The 12253-nt window shown below is 57.4% G+C and overlaps 1 protein-coding gene across 7 annotated transcripts in view; it reads left to right on the forward strand.

Moving 5' to 3' along the window:
- Positions 1–4435: 4435 nt before the first annotated feature.
- The window catches only part of FAM53A (family with sequence similarity 53 member A), a 33608-nt gene continuing 25790 nt past the window's right edge, over positions 4436–12253 (forward strand). For 2 of the 7 annotated variants that reach the window (XM_072804580.1, XM_072804585.1), the window contains exon 1: positions 4907–5244. The gene's annotated coding sequence lies outside the window, so the exon portion shown is untranslated. Of the gene's footprint in view, positions 4568–4906; positions 5245–5282; positions 5553–5923; positions 10738–12253 lie in introns of those variants that run through there. The other 5 variants (XM_072804561.1, XM_072804543.1, XM_072804551.1 and 2 more) reach the window with 5 other exon arrangements.

Here is a 12253-nt window from a genome sequence, read left to right on the forward strand (position 1 = left end):
GGTGGCGAGCAGGGCATCCTTCCTGTTTTATGTCCACTGCTCTATAATTGCTGCCCACAGTCCAGGAGGATGTTGAAATCCCCCTCGTGGGACAGGGTCTGCCTCTTCCTTGCTTCACTTCTGCGTGTTTCTGAGCCCCTTGGTTAGGGTCCTTCCATCCCTCTGAAGACCCTCCTCCCCTTAGAGTCTTGCTGCCTGGCAGCTCCCCAGCTCTGCAGCCTCTCAGTCCTGATGGCCCCAGTCCAGCTCCCGCAGGTAAGCAGTTTATTTTCCTACCTCTGTTGCTCCCAGGGGGAGAGGATGAAAAGTCATTAGGGAGAAGCACAGGCGGCCTCGTGTCAGCGATGGAGAACGGCCAGGAAGTTCGTCAAAGTAAGGAGGGGGAACCATACACGTGTGTTAAGGGAAAACGTGTTAAGTGAAAACCATACACATGTGTTAAGGGAAACACTCCTGAGCAAGCCTGTGGGAAAGTGACAGGAATGGCTGCCATCCTTTTGATGGCAGGAGCAACATGGCTCAGGTTGGGTCACAAGAACCCTGCCACGTGGACACATGGAGCTGCTCCTGTTCATGGTGAGGTCCGCCTCCCCCCCTCCCCTGCCATGAACCACACCAGGGTTGTGCATGAGGCCGGCTGCTGCCCAGGGTGCCCCAGCTCCCGCTTGCCCCCAGGTGCGGGCGAGCACTGGAGCTGATAGCTGCTCTAGTGTGTGTGGCGGCTTCCCGCAGCCTTTTAGTCAGTGATCAGGGACAGTTTCTGCTAGTGGCCTTGCCAATGGCACCTCCTCCACAGTTGTGTGCACTGGGGACACTCCGTGAGGCATTGGGCTCTTCCATCTTTGCAGTTGTCAGTGTGACCTGGAGATTCTGGGCTGCAGGGGGGGCGAGGGCCAACCCTTGGGGCAGAGACATGGCTGGGGTAAAGCCGCACATCTGCCCGCTGCCAGCCTGTGTGGGTGTCTCTGGATGGCTGTTCAGCTTTGAGGGCTCTGCCCCTGCCACCTGGGCCCCCAGCATCACCTGCTTCAGGGCCTTTGCCTGGCCCTTGTCCAAGGGCTCCCTGTGAGCCTCCAGACAAATCAAGACTACTGCCATTCCCTGGGTGCTCCTGCTCTGGAGGGTGTCCTTACCCCAGAGGGTCACCCCACAGCCCAGCCCCTAAGCTCCTATGTCCACTCCCCGCCAGGACCACAGCTCTAGGGCTGGCAGGTGCGGGAGGGAGGCCCCAGGGTCTGCATGTGGCACAGGTGTGTGCTCGGTGCCCTGGACTTGTGGCCAAGCCCTCTCGTAGCCCAGACAACAGCGCACTTCCCTCCCCACTCTGGTGGCCATCCAGCCGGGTGCTGGTTTCTGCATCTTCCTCTGGCACAAGTGTTACAACCTCTCTGGGCCTCAGTTTTCTCATCTGTAAAGTGGGAAATGAGCACACACAGGATTGACTGGATGCAAGGACGCTCTGCAAAGAGGTAGCGTCAGTGGCGTCAATGCTGACAGGCACCCAGCCTCGCATCAGCATCGCAGGTTGCTCCATGAATGCTGGGGACAGCAAAGGAGCGAGGGCAGGCCGGGGCATCCCAGGTTCCTCTCTCTCCTGGAGCTTAGCTCCCGAGTCAGGTGAGTTGTTTCTGCTCTCTCTCCTCTATCCCTGTGGCATTTCTAAAACGATTCCCTCAAAGTCAGCATGAGAGATGCTCTGGGATCAGAAATTCACTTAATTCTGGCAAAGCTGCATTCCACATCTCCTTACAGCAGTCCACTGACTGCAGATTGAAGGCTCTGATAAGTCCCGCAACAAGGGAGCCAGTATAACATGGAGTTGCCAAGTGTCCCCCACACTAATGGATGGTAAGACTTCTTTTGTGAACACCTATGGCAGCACAGTGAATGAATGGCTGAAAATACTATATTGTGGCTCCTTTTGGGATAAGATGGGGCAAGTCACTTGAAAGGCACTCTGCCTTCATGTCCCCATTTGCAGCTCCCTCTCTCTGGGTCCCTCCCATACTTGCCAGTTGGAAGCAAGGTGCTCAAAACCAAGTGACCTGACTCTTGCTTGTTTGGTGCTTGGCAGTTTTGGCAGGTGGTGGTCAGGTGATGGCCACCGGCAAGCTGGGACATCTCTCCCTTTGCCTGGCAAGGCCTCAGTGGGCCCACTATGTCCCCCAGTGAGGGGTAAGGGCTGGTGAGTGGTGGGGGGAGCTGGCAGCCGAATGCCTGGGAACACGGAGGCCTGAGCAGAGGAAGCAGCAGCAGCAGCAGGGGGTGTGGGGTTTGGGGGCAGCTACAACAAGGCCCCTGGCCCCTCGCCCCCACACTGGGGGTTATGACCCTGACCTGCAGGGCCCTGGCCTCCTCTTTGCAAATGCGGTTTTCATTCCTGTGTCAAAGGTCACATGAGAGGATTGACATGGAGAGAGCTAGGAAACCATGTCCCCAGAGAGAGTGGACAGCCTCTCCTTGGAGGGAGGGGTCTATCAAGGACAACTTGGCTTTTCCCTGCCAGGGGCAGAGGCAGGTGCCAAGGAGCCAGGGTGCCTTCCCAGGGGGCCTCAGCCTCAGAGCGCCTATGGTCCAGGTTCAGTCCACTCTGCCAAGCTGTCAAGGCTGTTTTGTTTGTCCCTGGCTGTCCTGGGGAATCCAGGCCCCAAGGTCCAGCCCCATAGGGGTGAGAAGCGGTGCAGCACCTCTGCATTTACCCCTTCAGGGACACATTATTCAAGGTCCCTTCCTCCAAAAACACAACAAAAAATAAAAATTGCATTTTAGCTGGCATTGGTCTAAAGGCAAATAGATTAAATTATGTATTAACACATTTCCTTTGACCTAAGGTCTCATTTTTTTTTTTCTGGCTTCCCTCTGCTCTAAGCTCAGCTGGCTCTCTTGTAATGGGGGGGGGGGGAGGGCTGGACCCTTCCCATGGCTCTCACATAGCAGGGGCCTGACACCCAGCCAGGGGTGGGTCCCCTCAACAAAACCATGGCAGGTGGAACTCGCATCCATCCATTGGCAAAGCAAGAAACCTGGCCCTGAACCTGAGGCTCCCACTGTGACCTCTGCTCTACTGCTCTGTCCCCACAACATGGGCCCTGGCTGCAGGAGGGCTCTGAAACGCTTCTCAGGTTTATGAGATCAAGCCCGATGAGAGAAGTTACTCAAAAGTGGCACAGGCTGTCTGTCTCTCTTCTTCCACAGTGATCCCAGTAAAGGCTGAGGGGCAGGTGGATTGAACCTGATTCATCTCAGGCTTTGGTGACTTGAGGTGTCACTGGTCCAGCTCCCCTGTGAGTCCTGCTCTGGCCGGGGTCACAGACCCATGCATCCTTGGCTAACCTGGCCAGTACCCATCCACTCTTGGAAGCCCTAGGACAGCAGTGAAGACCTCTGTGGCTTTGCAGGCCTGCCTATGGGAATGGCCAGAGCACCTGCGTCCCAGCAGTTGCCCCCAGGCCTTGAGGTGCTGCTGGCTCTGCCCCTGTGCCAGCCCCGCGGGGCCTCCTGCTCTTCCAGAGGACACCAGGCCATATCTTTCCCGTCAGGTCGGGGAGCTGCATCCCTGACACTCTCTAACCCAACCCCAGGATGCTGGGTGCTTCATGCTCGCTCCTCCTCTAGGTCCCTTCCCGAGTGCCACTCCCTTTTCTCCCTAAACATGGCCCTCTGCCTCCAGGTGTCCCGGCCGAGGGGAGCGCAGAGCGGACAGGCAGGGAGCTCTGACTCCTATCTGGCCCCTCTCTACACCCCCATGCAGAGCCTGGGGCCTCCCCGGAGGAGCCCCGGACCGACCGCACCGTCCCAAAAGGCCCCTCCCGGCCCAGGAAGGTCTGCAGCCCGCCAGGAACGCGCGAGCGCCGCCCCGGGGCGGCCCCAGGGAGCGGGAGCCGGCGGGGAGGGAGACGACCACGGGAGGGGCCCTGGACCACGGCCGGCTCCCACTGCTCTGCCGGTCACTCCAGGCGGATCTGGGCGGAGACCCGAGAGGGCGAGCGCCTTGCCCCAGGTCACACAGCGGGTCGCAGGCAGCTCACCGGCTGCGCGCCGAGCCGCCCCAGCGTACGGCCAGGAGTGGGGAACCCTAAGCGACCCTTCGCGCCGGCTGTGGCCGCGCCCCCTCCCCGCCGCAGGCCACCGCCGCCAGCCTCCGCCGCCCGGTACCCCGACGTCACTTCCCCGGCAGGCAGAGCGCACGGCGGGCGGGGCTTCGGCCCGGGGTGGGGCCTGGCGGCGCACGCGCAGTCCTGCCGCCCGACGCGGATGCGCGATCCCGAGCGGGCCGACGGCGGGCGGAGCTGCGGGCGGGGCGTCGAGAGGCCGCTCCCCCGCCCCCACGCAGGCCCCGCCCCCGCGCGCGGCGCTGAGGGCACGGCGGGGCGCAGGCCGGCTGACGGGCGCGCGGCGGCTGCGGCGGGGGCCGAGGAGCGGGGCCGCTGGGGGCGGGGCGCCGGCCCGGTGGCGTTCCGCGCAGCGGAGGCGCTTGGCTTCTCGCCCGGGGAACGCGGCCTTTGGGGCTGGCGCCTCCCGCGCTGCCCCCGTCCGGCCGTGGCCGCCGCCGCTCGGCCGCCCTCAGGTACGCGGCCCGGCCTCGGCCCCGACCGGCGCGCGCCCCCGAGCCCTGCGTGCGCGCCCCCGAGCCCGCGAGGCCGCGCGTGAGTTTGGGCCGCCGGTTCCCGCGGCTGTCAGGCGCGGAGCGCTTTCGGCTCGTTACCCGGCGTTGGGGCTGCTGGCCGCGCTGGGGCTCCGGTGCCGGGACGCGCGGGCGGGCTGCTGGGCCGGACAGCCGGCGGCGCCCGGGGACGCGGCCTTCGGTGCCCGCCGGGAGTGTGCGCCTTTCCTCGGCGGCGTACCCCAGGACCGGGCGGGGCGAGGGCTCGGGGGCGCCCCCTCGCCGTCCCGGAGCCCCCGCCGCCTGAAGGGACGTGTCCCTCTCCCACCCGGAAGCCCGGGTTTGGAGCGGCGTCCGGCTTCCCGAGGCCGTGGTGGAGACGGTCTGGACTCTGCTGCTTCCAGCAGCCGCCCGGCACCGTCCCTGGTGGGGCAGGTGCAGAGGGAAGTGGCCTCCCCGGAGACCGCCGGCAGCCGGAATGCACTAGACGCCGTGGCTGTTCCTCAAGCCGCGCTAGTTTGCAGGAAGTCTGAACAGGGTGCTTTGACACAGTCCTCCCACCTGCGGTCTTCTGTAACCGTCCCTCCGGGGACCCCCTCCTAAGGTTCCCTGAGCTGTGGGCAGTGGCCGTGGCTTCACAGGTGCTTCCCGCGCCCCGCCACGGCCCCAGAGCGCCTTGGTTCTGCGGCGCTGCCCGCCCGAGGGTCACCCTGCTAGGGCGGCAGGGGGCGCTGGTGAAAGGGGGCCTTCAGGACGGCTCTGCCCACTGCGCGGGCTGTATGCTTTCTTGACCTATGTTGGATTGGAAGCCATAGAAAAAAGAGTTCTTACTGCTCCTGGAAATACAGATGAGAGGAAACACCAGAGTTATTGTCACTGTCCCTAGTTACACGCACTGCTTGGGCACACTCACTGCTGGAGCCAAGCGGACACTTCGATGTTTTCACAGGTGCCTTGCAAACATTCCAGACCAACTTTTTTTTTTTAAAAAAGCAAATGGAGTTTTATAGAAAGCCCTTTGGCTTTTTCTGCAGTAATATTTCTTTTTTTTAATGTTATTTATTCATGAGAGACTACAGAGAAAGGCAGAGACAGGCAGAGAGAAAAGCAGGCTCCCTCTGGGGAGCCCATTGCAAGACTCAATCCCAGGACCCTGGGATCACAGCCTGAGCCAAAGGCAGATGCTCAACCACTGAGTCACCCAGGTGTCCCTGCAGTAATATTTCTTTCTTTCTTTCTTTTTTTTTTTTTTTATAAAGGTTTTATTTACTTAGTCATGAGAGACACAGAGAGAGAGAGAGGCAGAGACACAGGCAGAGGGAGAAGCAGGCTCCATGCAGGGAGCCTGATGTGGGACTCCATCCTGGGGCCAGGATCACGCCCTGAGCCAAAGGCAGACGCCCAACCTCTGAGCCACCCAGGTGTCCCAGCAGTAATATTTCTTGAAGGAAAGTTGACTTTCACAGTCTTCTGAGCGTTTGTGATGCATAGGCATAATTATAAACATGTCCAGGAGCCTGGGCATTGTCACATGTGTTCAGTCATTTGACTCCTTGTGGCCTCATGAAGTGTGTGGTTCTTTACTGTCTCAGTGGGGAAAGGCAGGCCCAGGGGTGCAGCCCCCATCCGGGAGAGCCCAGCCTGTCGGAACCCTGTTCTCCTAGCCTGCTGGGCCTTCCTTACATCATTCCTCTCAGAAGAAAATTACTTGTTGCAGTGTTTTTTCAATTCAGTATGGTCTCCACAGAGCAGTGGAGAGAGAGCAGCGATCATCTCATTTGGGATGCAAGCTTCTCCTCCTTCGTTGACTTGCAAACGAGGTTTCCGTGCCCCTTTAACTTCCATGTGTGGCTGTCCAGAGCCTCCAGTTGTGGGTGTTAACGTTAGCACGATGCTGGTTCATCAGAACAGGTGACCTTTGTTTTGAAGTTTTTTCAGAACGATATCTAGTTTGTCAGCATTACCAGCTTCATGGTGCTAGCATGGGACTTGGCTATAGGCTTTTCCAGGAACCGCTAAACACAGCACCCAAGTGAGCTCTATTAAGAGAAGGTGCTGAGCCCCTTAGGCAGAGCTGTACCCCTGGCTCCAGCACCTGAGAATAGCTGAGTGATCTTAGTGGTCCACATTAGCTTCCTCTGTGGCTTATACCCTGCCATGAGTGTGAGGACACGGCCCCTTTTGCTTTACCCCCCGCCTCCATGTTAAGAGGTGGCGATACTTAGGCCTGGCTCCAGCAGTGCCAGAGGGACGTTTGGCTCCATTTGCTTTGTTAAAGTGTCACTGCTTTAGTTGTTTTGGCAGCATTACCAAAGCCTCCAAAATTGGTGGCTTCAGACAGCAACAATCACTTATTATTGCTTATGGTCTTGGGGGCCCAGGATTCCCAAGCAGCGGACTGGGAGGTCTTGGCTTGGGGTTCTTGTGCTGGTTGGTCAGATGGCGGCTGGGGCTGGAGTGTCTCCTTGTGGGCATTCTCACTTGGCGTCTGGTACCTGGGCTGAGAAGGCTTGAGCAGCAGGGGCCCCTGGGCCCTCAGTCTTTCCCAGTGCAGTGGCTTTGAGGTGTGTCCTCCGAGAGAGCCATGTGGTTGTAGGGTTTCACCACTTCAGTCTTGGAAGTCACTGAGCATCTGTCCATATTCAGGGGCAGCTGAAGTCTGCCTTTACGGGAGCAGTGCCAGAGGATCTGCAGTCGTGTGCTCAGACCAGCACATTACTGATGGCTGGCTAATGTCCATGGGGTGCCTGGGGATTCGTTGGTGAAGCGTCTGCCTTGGGCTCAGGTCATGATCCCAGGGTCCCAGGATCGAGCCCCACATTGGGCTCCCTGCTCAGTGGGGAGCCTGCTTCTCTCTCCGCTGCTCCCCCTGCTTGTGCTCTCCTGCTCTCTGTCAAATACATAAATAAAGTCCTTATTATTTTATTTTTAAAAATATTTTATTTATTCATGAGAGAGAGAGAGGCAGAGACACAGGCAGAGAGAGAAGCAGGCTTCCTGCAGGGAGCCCAGTGCGGGACTCAATTCCAGGACACCGGGATTACAACTGGAGCCGAAGGCAGACGCTCAACCACTGAGCCATCCAGGCATACCATAAATAAAATCTTAAAAAAAAAAAATTAACGTCCAAGCAGACCATGTTGTTGTGTGAGTGCTCTTTGAGAGACGGCTCTGAAACCTGGACTTGGTTCTAATGTGTTAGCAGTGTGTTATGAGTCTGCATGGTACTCATGCAGAATGAATTTGGAAGGTACTTGGTCAGGCAGTGTTGGTGGGCTTCTTGTTGTTTTCTGTGAAAACCCACCCTTGGCACCTGATGGTTCTGGGCTGTGAAATGGGCCTGGCTCTGGGGAGGCTTTCTTTCATTACAGGGACACCTGTTGACTGTGTGCGCTGGGGCAGGCTCTGGGCACAACAGACTGAACGGGTACTTAAAGCTGTTCTCCAGTTTCGTGCTCCGGAAACCAGCATGGAGGAGCTGGGGTAGCTTGTCCAGAGCCCAGATTTTGGCTCAGGTATCTGGCCAGTAGCCAGCAGAGGGGGTCCAAGAGGAGTGTAGCCAGGCCTCTGCCTGGGACTCAGGAGGCAGAAAGGCTGTGTATAGAGATGACTTGGTCCATACACCAGGCTCCTGTTATTGTGGCACCTGGCTGTCCATGCACGTTCCTTGATTTATTTATTTTATATATATTTGAAGGTTTCATTTATTTATTTATTTGAGAGAGAGGGAGAGAGTATGAACATGAGTGGCAGAGGTGCAGAGAGAGAGGGAGAATCCCAGGCAGACTCCCTCCTGAGCACAGAGCCTGACACGGGGCTTGATCCCACAACCCTGAGGTCCTGCTTTGACCAGAAACCGAGAATTGGATGCTCAACCCATAGGGCTGCCCAGGTGCTCCACCAAGTTCCTTTATTCTACGAGTGTTTATATCAGCCAGTCTGCTGTAGGTGGCTCCCAAAGGGGACACGGCCCCTTGGTCCCTCTGCCAGAAGGTTCCCTCTCAGCTCATGTCAGGGGCCAGGGTGACGGCACAGAGGAAGCCTCCGGCTTGGAAGCAGAGACCACATCAGGCAGAAAGGCCGAGGGAGCAGAGATGCCCTGGGGTGATGTAGCCGTAGGCCCGCATGGGCAGCACACAGACTCAGCAGGTCCTGGGCAGGGCGGAGGGGCTTTGGGATAAAGCGTCTCCCGGAAGGCATGGAATGTGATGTTGAGGGTCACTCCTGGAGGTTGATCAGCAGTAGCAGAGCGGCAGGTGGAGGTGAGGGAGGCCAGCCCAGGCGGCATGGCAGACCAGGGCCCTGGGTGGGAAGAACTCAGTGATGCCAGCAGATCTGGGTGGGCACACCCTGCTGCATGTGCCCTTGCCATTTTCTGACACCTGACATGGGAGAAGGAGGACCCCGAGAGCACTGCAGGTGTCCAGGGAGGAGTGACATCTGAGTGGAGGCTGGGGGTCCCCAGTTTGTTTGTCAAGTTCTACCATTCTTGTGGGGAGGAGTTGGTAGGGGGCAGGGACTGCATGTGAGGAAAGGCGGATTGTGAACTTTGGGGAACAGACTCCTCTGTGTGGCTCAGCTGGGAATGCTATTTATGGGGACATGATACCATCTGAGGTGGCCATACAGCTATTTTGGAGGTTTGGAGGTGGCAAGTGGGGAGGCTCTGACCCTCACTGCATGGCCCTGGTGGGGTCACAGGGCACTGCTTTGCAGGCAGGAGCTACAAGAGGTGTCACGAGCGCCTGTGAGCCCAGATACACATCCTCTGTGGTCCCTGTGGTGCTCGTGTGGGGTGGAGCCTCTGTCCCTGGGGCTGGCCAGTTCTCTCACCAGGCACCAGGCTTCTGGCCTCCATGCCCAGAGTCCTGGCTTTGCTCCCCGTTTCCTGGCACCTCCCACTCAGGCTGAGTCTTGCCTTCCTTCTCTGAGTACCCCCTAAACAGGGCGCCGTGCTTATTGCTTCCTTGTATCTGCCGCCCGCTGGCATTGTGTTTGTGTCTTGCCTTTCCCAGGGGCAGCGCACATTCCCTCTAGGCCAGGATGCTGTCCTGAGCTGCTCCAGGCCTGGCTCTCCTGCTGACTGTGACTGTGTATTATACTTTGTGACCGTGATGGTCCATCTTGATGTTCGATTTCTTGTAAAGGGAGCTGGCTGGGCATTGTGGATTGAATTGTGTCCCCTAAAAGAACAGATTTAACAGGACCTGTGAATGTGACCTTGTTTAGAAGTAGGTCTCCGCATATGTAATTAAGATGTAAATTAAGGGATCCCTGGGTGGCGCAGTGGTTTGGCACCTGCCTTTGGCCCAGGGCGCGATCCTGGAGACCCGGGATCGAATCCCACGTCGGGCTCCCGGTGCATGGAGCCTGCTTCTCCCTCTGCCTGTGTCTCTGCCTTTCTCTCTCTGTGTAACTATCATAAAAAAAAAAAAAGATGTAAATTAAGATGAGGCCATACTGTATTCGGGTGGACCCCCATCCGATTACCAAGAAGACATACAGAGATTCAGGACGTGCAGGTAGACGGCCATGGGAACACGTGACTCAGCTGCAAGCCGGGGGGCACAGTGATCACTAGCCGCCACCACGTGCCTGGATAGAGGCAGGGAACCCCTGTCCTGAGGCACCCCCAGAGGAGCCGACCCTGCCCACACCTCGACTTCTGACCTCTGGCCTCCAGGTCAAGGTGCTTAGAGATGGCAGCACCAGGAAGCTACTGCACTTAGATTTGAATGCATAGCCAGTGATCCCTGAACTTTGGCTTTGCCTTCGTGGTTTCAATCACTCATGGTCAATGTGGTCCAGAAGCTGATGATCCTGCTCCTGACGTGTAGTCAGAAGGTCAGCTGTAGCCTGGTGCTAGGTCACAGCCCCACATCACTCCCCTCCCACGTCTCACATGGGTGAATTTCTTATCTCTTATTTATTTATTTTTATTTTTAGAGAGTGGGGGAGGGGGAGAGAGAAGCAGACTCCCGCTGAGCAGGGGCTCTAACATGGAGCTCGATCCCATGAACCTGAGATCACAACCTGAGCTGAAACCAAGTGTCGGCTGCTCAACTGACTGAGCCACCTCGGTGCCCCCATGGTAAAATGTGGGCACTTCATCATCTCACATCATAAGAAGAAGGGTGAGGGCAAGACAATTTGAGAGACCACATTCACTTAACTTTTATCACAGTATCCTGTTACACTCGTTTTAGCTTATTGTTATTCTTGTTAATCTCTTGCTGTGCCTCACTTGCAAATTAAATTTTATCACATGTTCGTATGCATGAGAGGAAGCATAGTACAGTTGGTCCCTGAACAGCTAGGGGTCATGGGTGCTGGCCCTACCAGAGTAAAAAAAATCCATGTAGAACTTAGGATTCCCCAGAACTTACCTGCTAATGGCCTCCTGTTGGCAAGAAGCCTTACTGATGTCCTAAACAGTTCATTAATAGCTGTTTTGTGTGCTGTATGTATTATTTGCTGTTTTCTTATGATCAAAGAAGGGAGGGAAAAGAAAATGTATTATTCATATCATAAGGAAGAGAAAAGACATTTCTGGTGCTGTCCTGTACTTATGGAAAGAGAGCCCCATGTGAGTGGGCTTGCGTAGTTCAAACAATGTTGTGCAGGGGTTGATAGTATATTTAGGGTTCAGCACTGTCTGCGATTTCAGGTGTTTTGGGGGCTTGGTGTCCCTGCAGTGTGGGGCATTGCTGCATTAACACCTGATGACATGTGTATGTCCTTGAAGGAGATTAAATTGTTGCATGGCTGGGTCTGGGTTCTCTCCTGCCAGGCACTCCTTACCCACCTTGGCTTCTGAAGGGGCCGCACTAGCCGCCCCGTGCAGTCCTTCCACCCACTGGTTTTTCTGCTGCTTTTGTGCAGCAGGTGCACACTGCACCGTGCCATGGCCCTCCATTCACCGGGGTCACGCTGGCCAGCCCTCACAGACATAGCATGCCATGTTTTCTTTGTTCTTCTGACCTTCTGTGAGTTGTGATGGAGTATGCCATGTTTGATGTAACTGTGTCTGAGTAGGCTGCGGCCCATGCTCCTGCCTGACAGAAGCATGGCCCAAGCAGGAAAGTCTGGGGATCTTGTGCTGTGTGGCATTGCTGTCTGGCCCTTGGGGCTGCTGTCAGCAATTGGGGCTGCTTTCAGACCCACAGGGCTGCTATCTGGCCCATGGGGCTGCTGTCCGGCCCTCGGGGGTGCTGTCCTGCCCTTGGGGGTGTTGTCTGGCCCATGGGGCTGCTGTCTGGCCCACAGGGCTGCTGTCCGGCCCTCGGAAGTGCTGTCTGGCCTGCGGGGCTGCTCTTTGTCCCTCGAGGCCGCTGTCCGGTTCTTGGGAGTGCTGTCCTGCCCGTGGGGCTGCTGTCCTGCCCTCAGGGGTGCTGTCCTGCTCTTGGGGCTGCTGTCCAGCCCTCAAGGGTACTGTCCTGCTGGTGGGGCTGCTGTCCTGCCCATGGTGGGGCTGTGCAGCCCTCAGGACTGCTATCTGGCCCTAGGGGCTGCTGTGTGGCCTGTGGGACTTCTGTCTGCTCTCTAGCCTATGGCGCTTCTTTGGATCGCGGTATGCGTGCTCTGGAGCCTGTTCTCTGACCAGCTCAGCAGTTGGGTGAGGTCGTCCCATCTCCTCTGTCCCCTCCCGGC

Source organism: Canis lupus, chromosome 2, assembly GCF_048164855.1.
Source record: "Canis lupus baileyi chromosome 2, mCanLup2.hap1, whole genome shotgun sequence".
NCBI lineage: Eukaryota > Metazoa > Chordata > Mammalia > Carnivora > Canidae > Canis > Canis lupus.